Genomic DNA, 9,267 nt, shown 5'->3' on the forward strand with positions numbered 1-9,267 from the left:
TTGAACTGAGTTTGCATATAATCTGCTTTGAAAGCCATATTTTCCCCACTAATTACGAATCAAACATTGCAGAAAATAAAATTTAAAAACATGGATGAGACGAGGTGGTTACGGCACAAAATGGTTGAACAAGAAACCAATACTTAGTGCAAGAACTCCTTTTTTCGCCACAAAAATAAACTGACGCAAAATGTTAATACTGTTGAGGTCCTATGTTTGTACTTCATATCATTCAAAATCTGTAAAAAATAAATAAATAAATATATATATATATATATATATATATATATATATATATATATATATATATATATATATATATATATACATACATATATATATAGGCCTTCTCACGTTGTAAGCACAACCTAAAACATGTCTGCCATCTAGTGGTGATTGGTGATATTACAACCTAAATTCAATGCAATTCGGCACTTGTGGATTTGCATATTGCTAAATTTATTTATTTATTTATTCATTTAATTTTTAATTACAATGTTTTTTTACATTTAGGATACATTTGTTAGTTTTTTTCCCCCTCCCCATGCATCCATTTTTTACCTGGAAAGTAATGTTTTTTGAAAGAATTTGTTTGATTTGTAAAAATTAAAATAAAAATGCTTTCCCTCCCCCCCAAAAAAATGTGAAGGGGGAAGGGGGACTGCCAGTTGCCAGTTTTGTTGCCTCCGAACAAAGCGAAGCGGTGTCATCGCGATTATTATGCGTGCGTCTGTAAACAAAAAGGAGGTTTACAAGTCGCACGGTGAAACAACAAATGATTCTTTCATGATGCGTTGTTATTTTCAGCGGCGGCGAAGAGGAGAATGCAATATTAAAAGCTGCGTTTCCTTTTTGTCACTTGACGTTTTGACAGATGCTGCGAGCCCTCTGGAGCATCGCAGCGGCAACAGGCTGCCAGCTTGTCAGGAGCTGCTAATCAAGATGAATTTTAGGCAGGACTGTCATTGTTTAGTTCACAAGAGCAATCTTGGGGTTGTGGGAATATCAACGAATTAACAAACTTGGGAGTATTTGGATAATAAGCCGAGCTGGTCAAACGTTGATTTTAAATGACGAGACGGGGGTTTGTTTGGCCGTGGGGATCTCCGTCCCAGCGTGAGGCCTCCAGGTCGGGGATGAGGCAAAGCATACTAACTCCGATTTACACGAGCTGACTCCTCAGTCGGCTCTGTGAGGCAAATTAACAGCAGAGGATTTGAAAAGCAAACCTGGAGAGAACTTTAAACGTCTCATCAGTGAGATGAGATTTGCTTTGGAATTGTAGCGACAATCCCCCCCAAAGTCATTGAGTTGAATTAATAGCCCCCTCGTTTGTGTTTGCCTGCCTGCATCTTAATGTGTTTACTCACTAAAAAAAAATTTTTTTTTTAAATATCACAGGCTGTTTTTTTGTTTTTTTTTGGTGACGCAGAGGTGAAACTAGGGAAGTCTTCGCTTTCTTTCATACCACAGTCTGCACTCATTAAGAATTAAACAGCCGAGCAATTGTGTTTTTATTGCTTATCATTTCTCAGCATTTAAAGGAGCCCTGTTTTTATTTCTTATCAGAGGGCAGTTCAGTTTTTATAAAGCCGTCCACAGGGTCGTAAAAAAAAAAAAAAAACTGAGAATTAAGTATGATTTATTAAGAGTATTGGCGGGTTAAACGCACCTGCGAGTTTTTATTTGTTCTGAGAACGGCATGGTGGGTCGTCGGAGTTGAAACGATTCCTCCACTCGCTAACGAGTACGCTTCACTACACCGCATCAACGCTTGAAGCAGACAACAACAACAAGAATTGTAGTTGTTCAACCACTGGCAGGTTGGATTAAATCTGCACATGCAAAAGAAAAGATTTAAAAACTATCAATAATGCAAATAATTAATTGAGAACTTGTTGGAATAAATATTTGAGTTGAGCACAACTCAAGATGACGGGCTGGGTTTCGATTCAAATTTCCAAAATTGATTCGATTCGATTCACAAGGGCCCGATTCGATTTTCGATTCATGATTCACTTTGATTGATTTTCAATTCAATCAAGGATTTCACGCAGTGCAGATTTGATTTTGGTATGGAAGGCGTTAATAAATAAATCTGCCTTCTTGCTTGAGGGCGCTGACGTCACTGCTTCTGCCATTTTGTTTTGATACGCGACTTTTACGTCGGGATCTCGCATGAAGTCACGTAAATTTATATGGAAAAACACTAGCATATAATACGACATCAATGTGAAGAATATGATCATGATTTCTTGATTTTACGTTAGGCCAGCAGAGAAGGTCTTGACCGCCCGCCACCGTCTATTTTTCATCTTGGCATGACTTTTGATGCCTTGCCGTGGGCGTGTACCAATTTTTGGTGACAGGTACGTCGACTGCGTGATCTCGCTTAGCTTAATGGCTAAATAGTGCAACTGAATACTGCAGCCTGAACTTTGATATGACAAATCCCGCTACACGTCAAAAAATTCACCTGGTTGGAATTTTCTAAGGATGTGCTACTCGTCGCTGAGAAATCTCGACGAAACAACGGAAAGGCCATCTCAGCAGATAGTTTGGGTTCCTCTGCCGTCCTGTCTGCTGCTGCTTATCTGCTCATCAGTGAAGGGAAAAGGTGAGCATGGAGCGCAAACAAAAGGTGCTTGAATAAACTAGCTTATTGAGAGCGAGGCTATTGTGCCGGGCCGACAAGCCCGAACAGGAGAAGCTTACCTGCTGACGGCCTTTTGCTCCTCAAGGGGGAAAAAAATGTTTTTTTTTTGTACGTGATCCTAATCTGGACTGCAGAAATGACAACTTCAAATTGCGATTTCTTGCACCTTAAAGGAGCCGTGACGCCATTTTTTTTTTTAAACAAATTAAAACAATTTTTGCATTAAATCTTCAAGTTTTGAAGGGACAGCTACTCACCCAGGCCAATCTACGGCGGGGCCAACGCCTGGTACGGCTTCGATTACAATGATACGAAATTATGGTACTACTAAACCTTCAAACAACGGCCACCTTAGCACACGCAGAGCAGCAACACAGACAATCAGAGCATACAACAAAACTCGCTCTCGGCAAATAATCTGCCTGCTCGGTGGGAAAGACTATGATTGGAATTTACAATAGTTGGGGACCTTCTCTGCCTCTTTTCCGTGCTTTTAATGACAGCACACCTCATCCAGTAGACACGAGTACTGCCTGGCATGTTGCCACACTGAAGGCCGTGCAACTCTATACCGACATAAAAAAAACTAAATTTACAAAGAAAGTCTGAAAGGTGAATATTCATAAAGAATATTACAAATTTGCGTCATCCACAGCACGTGATAGCTTTCTCTTAAGTGGCCAGTCAATTTAACCGTCTGATATGAGCATTTTTTAATTCATTCATTTATTTATTAAACATTACAATGTATGACATAGGTGACAACATTCTCTGTTCTAAAGTTGGTATTGTAAAACAGTCATTTATATCTTTATCATTGCAGGCATTCATTTTATAAAATATATATTTTTTTCAATTCATTGGCCGATTAATCGGTTATCAGAATTAAAAAAAAAAAAAAAAACACATACAGTCAGGTGTTTGCTTTCGAGTTGCATGTATACTATCTCACGGCACATCAATACAAAGTAGTCCAATTGCTCGCCTTCACGTTTGCATTGAAATGAGCGTTCTATTTTTGGAGGCCCACCCTCGCCAGGCGGCGGCAGATTTGCATGGATTGACATATTGCAATTAAGCACGTCATAAACCCAACCCCCACCATACGCACACACAACCTCACCCACCCCCACCGCTCCCACCACGACAAGCAGATTGTTTGCTTTTCTGAGCGAGTAGTCTCGGTTGCCATAAATATCCGCCTTCACCTTTAAGCGTTGGGATGGCAGGGATGCTCTGGCCGGCGCGCCTCCATGCTTTCATGATCACAGGGCAGCTGCCGGTGCACAACCAGCTGCTTTGTGCCCCGCCAGAGAAGCAACGGAGGCCGATAACAGGACGCTGACGGATGATGAGGGGAGAAGGTGAAGGCTTTAAAGGCAGCGCACGGCGTGGGAGATAACGCTAATGATGTTGAGATTAGCACTCATTTAGTGTGGAAAAAAAGGTCTGGCCCGAAGTGAGCAGTGATAATGTCGGTATGAGGCACTGACGTTTTTATATGAGGCAAACAAATGGCGCTCATCTACTGGAGCAACAACATGCTGGATTGATGAAACAAGAATTGATTTAATTCAGTGCTTCTCAAACAGTGGGGTGGGGTCCCCTTGGGGGACATTGTTGAGGGGGGCGCGTGTGACCCTGAGGAACATGCTTTTTTTCCGCCATACTACAATAAAGTGTAATTGCACATCCGCTCCAGTAGTTGGCAGTAGCGCTCTCCTTCCCCATTGTTCGCAGCGAGGATTAACTTGACGGTGTAGGTTTGTCTTGCAACAAAATTGTAATTATTTATAGTTGTGGCGGAGAGTGGGTCTTGGTGGGTGGGGGGGAGGGGGCGAGAATTGTTTTCTTCTAGCTGGGGGGGGCGGAACAGAAAAATAAATGAGAATCACTGGTTTAATTATTACTCTCCCTAGTTGTCTATGCACCTAATTTCTCATTGCCTGTCAATTAGTGGAGCACAACTTTTCCAAATAAACACGGTGAAGCAGCATTTAGCTTTTATGCTGCACATGCAGCTACCTTTTGTATAAAATGCGTTATGTAAATAAATGCGCATTGCCTCAAGTCCAGGAGTCTGGGTTAGTGCCACTCCGCACTTTTTCCCAACTGACGGCCATGGCCTCAGATTTGGAGGGGCTGTTTCCCGCTCGTCTGCGAGCCAATCCGACGAGAGCCGAGGATAAAACCAACAGAGCCATATCTATAAAATCTGAGACGCAATACAGAGGCCACCAAAAGGGACCAACTTAATCACACGGCTGCTCATAGAAACTCTGTCTGTAAAGGTCCTGAACAGAAAAGCAGCCCCCCCCCCCATCCCATCATGCAAAATTTGGGGGATATAGTCTTCCAGAGGCACTATGAAGATATATCTAGGAATTAAAATGTGAGGTTTTGACCCTGTTTCAATTTGTGGTCCTTTTCACAGCAGATGGATGGGTGCATGGCTGATATCATCACCAGAAATCCAAGTGTCTTTAATGTCTAGAAAACAGTAAGAACACAAACTAAAGTTTTTATGTGGCGTGGTTGGGGAGCTGGGTGAATTCTAGTTGCCCTTAAAAATAATCTCTAACAACTGAAAAACAGTTGCAGCACAAACAAAAGCTTTGATGACGCAAACGAAACCGACTATTGGGGCTGGGAAGTCAAAGGGACAGCCTTGGCGGAGTTCAACCCACGATCGGAACAGCCCATACAGTGAAAAAATATATAAATTATGATTCAAAACGGGTTGTAAAAAAAAACTGTGCCAACTGCTTAATGCGGTGCACCACCGCACCCCCCTTCCCCTTTAACGCCGTCAGCACTTGTATGAGGCATGCCACCGAGCACAGGAATCTCCATGACGCGAGATCCTCTCATGGCAAAAGAACTTGAGTTGCCACACAGAGCCGGAATGTTCCACCGGGATGACAGAAGGTGTGTCCCGTCCCGCACCGACGACCCACCATCGGGCAAATGGCGAGGTGCCGCCTCAAGTGAAGCCCCAGCAGGTGCTGCGCTGTCAAAAGCCACTTCGCACCTCGCCTCTCTCACACCTCGCCGCCACTATCGCCCACCCTCGCCCCGCAGGAGGGACTCCCCCGAGGCTCTGTTTTGTTATCAGCATGAGTCCACTTTGAAGTCAACCGCAATCTGGACTGTGTTTACTTGTCCAGCGTGCCAGCATGAGGTCACTTTTTTTTTTTTTTTGCATGACACAACATGGCCGCGGACGGCTGGAGAAGAGTGCGTCAGTGTCTGGAGGACGCCATGTGGGCGAAACGTATCCCCAAAAAGGGCAACGGCATGAAATGGTAGCCAGACAACCCTCCCAAAAAAAAAAAAAAAAACTGATTTAATTGAATCCAAACCCCCTAAATAACGCCATTGATATTTCGATTTTAGGCTCAGATGAAAAATGAGCTTTATCGAAGGACACGGTTTGTTTTCGAGCTATAATCACTTTGGAATATCATCCATCAAATGATCCGTCTGTCAAGCGTCTGAAGCGTTATTTTCATCGGCAAATCACTTCAACAGCACGGATATTTTCTCTCTTTCAAATATTGGGAGGAACGGATAGTCTAATGCAAAAAGACATTTACAAAATTTTGATTTATTTTTTTTCAGATTACAAGAACTGTCTTTGATATAATACGGCTAAATGGATCATTTGAAGGATTGCGGTCGTAGCCCAAACTAATCGGGGCGGCTAATAAACTCTTGTCGCATTCATAATTTACAGCAGTTAGAAAAGTTGCTATTAAATATTAATAATCAAACTCGGGCCTGTGGCACATTTTCCAATTTTGTATTTTTGATCAGAGCCGAATTTCAATAGTGAAAAAAAGCGGTCCGTATTTCCTGGTAGGATTAAAAAACAAATTGCCAATTTAAAAATGGGGAGAAAAATAAAACCTTATCAGACATTTGTTACGAATCAAATATTGTTCCATAGTCTAATTCATATTTTAAACGAGATGTGAAAAAAAACGACCTTAAGTTAAGACAATTAATTTTTTTTTTTCAGTTTTTCAGAGTGAAGAATGACGTTCACTAACAACGGGAAGTCATCTTATGTTGAAATGCAGTCGAACAAAAGCAACGGGCATTTTCAAGCAATCTCATCGAAGCATTATTATTTGTCATTAAATTGCCAACATTTTAACAACTTGCAAGAATTTTATGGAGTCAGCCAAAGTTTGTTTATACCATCTCAAATTCAGCCAAGCGTTTATTTATTTATTTAATTTATTTTACTGAACGCGGTTTATGAGTCAGAGGCCCACAAACTGCGTCCTTAATGTCCATTTATGCTCTTTGAGCCGCGTGAAGTAACGTCAACTCTTCGCTGGGTTTATCCACTTTCTGAGAAGGGGAAAGTACGCTTCCTCGCTCGGTGGCCACAACTTAGAATGAGATCACTCACACTCTCATATCTGGCACATCGCATACCATGCTGCAGACACCACTTTGCTTAGATCAGCAAAAAAAAAAAAAAGAGTGAAAAAGAACTGGCAGTAAGAGGAAGCTGCTCGCCGCAGTCCTTCCAAAGCTGAATAATCCCCCAAGCAGCAGCAGTAACTCCAAAGCTCCTTAATTAGAACGGGAAAAAAAGCCCCAACAAGAAGTTGTGGTTATTTAACGGCGCTTGTGTTTGACAAGTCTTATGTTCTCTTCTGACTCCTTGCAAGCCAGACGATTGCTAATATTAAAATAGGCGCGCACAAAAAAATAAATAAATCGACAGTGGAACTTCCCAAACATTCACACAATTATGACAAATTATGCTTCTGAAGTCATACAAACACCGGAACCTAAAAGGCAACGAACGGCCCTCGATTAGTTTTGGGCACTAAAATCGCTTACTGTAGTTTTAAGTTGTAATTGCAGCATTTGCCACTAGGTGGCAAACATCGTTGAAGAACATCTCCAACCCAAAAAATTGTACTTCGCCACCAAAGAAGAGAGCGGGTCTGGAACCAAGCCAGGACTGAAGTAGATCCAGAAAATGCTGACGTTTTATTTACGTTAAAGATCAAGCAGATGCTATGTCGACCTAATTTCGTAATAAAGGATATGATCTCAAAATTGATGCCAACTAGTGAATTTGCATGGTTCACCGTTCTGGAATTGTCCTGCTATTATTTATTTATTTTTTTGCCCTCTCTGGCAGCATTTCCAATAAACAGAATACGAGAAAAAGTTGTCAAAAAGGCAAAGCAAAACGATATTTAAAAAAAAATGTTTGTATGTGTCCTTCAAAATGTCCTCCAACTGGCAGGTAATATACGAAGACTTGTAGAGTAAATATCTATCAGCTTGCTTCCAAAAACATCATGTGACACACGACCCAACTCACCGGTGAGCGCCTCATAATGACATTTTTTTTTTTCCTCCCCTCCGCCTGCGACATCACTCCCGTCTCGCTCGGAATACAAATTAAAGGCTGCCGTCTGACTATTTGAGGGCCAAATATATATATTTAAAGGCTGTCACGTCTGAAATGTCAGAACAGCGCCTCTGTCAAAGATCACCGTCTCGTTTCCCGGGGTCCTCAAACATGCCGATGATGTCAGAGTCAAAGGTCACATTCCGCCTTATTCGGCGCCCGCCTCGCAGATGCGGCGGCACGGACGGACGCGCTCAGCTGGAGCTAAAACGGCGCTTTGCAAAGGCCACGCCGGCTCGACGTCGACGTGCCGACCGCCTGGTGCACTCGTCACGTGGGGGATGTTCAACATCTCTCTCGCTGCTTCCACAAAAATCACACGTTCCAGTTTCGCATTATGGGACCAACTGAGGCACATCATGGAGGCGAAATGGAATTATAATACAATTTATGATAAACTGTCAATCAGACGATTCAGATTCACATTATTTTCTGTCTCTAGGGCAGGGGTGGGCAAAGTAAGGCCCGGGGGCCACATGCGGCCCATTAAACGTTTTAATCCGGCCCGCCGAACTTGAAAAAAATGAAATGAATCAACATTGGGTTTTTTTCTAAATTCTGTGGTGTGTCAAAGACAGATATTTTGTTGTCATGCTTTTGTTCATTTTCATTTAAAATTAAATGTATTTTTTTTTCTGATGAGGTGAGGTTCCCAAAACACTCCATCCATCTGCTCCTGGTCCGGCCCCTCTGATAAATGTTCGAACCCATTGTGGCCCACCAATCCAAAAGTTCGCCCACCCCTGCTCAAGGGCGAAACTGCCACGGTGCATGTCATACGGTTGTTCCAATAACTGTGAGAAGCGCTTCATGCGCAATTCATGGAGAGAAATGCGATTTGAAATTTTCTCTGAGTGCTACTCAAACATTCGTCCGCATCATGTTGTCAGAACCAACAATAAAATGAAAGCAAAGTCCAGCTCGGCAAAATTTGCTGTAAAACGCAAACCCTAACCTCTGTCAGTCACAGTTCACGATGCGGTCGATGCACACAGTCAAGTTTGTTCTTTGAGAGGCGCTCATTACTGACAATAACTTGTTACTGGAGTGGGCTATTTTAGGCTATGAATAAAAAAAAAATAAACTAAACCCTGTACTGGCGGTTTTTAGGCCACCAAAAAAAGTATTTTGTTGCGACATGACAATCCACTTCTTCCCCCAATTAATT

The sequence above is a fragment of the Idiotropiscis lumnitzeri genome, chromosome 12, assembly GCF_059441095.1.
Source record: "Idiotropiscis lumnitzeri isolate Australia: NSW breed Sydney's pygmy pipehorse chromosome 12, RoL_Ilum_1.0, whole genome shotgun sequence".
In the NCBI taxonomy this organism is placed as follows: domain Eukaryota; kingdom Metazoa; phylum Chordata; class Actinopteri; order Syngnathiformes; family Syngnathidae; genus Idiotropiscis; species Idiotropiscis lumnitzeri.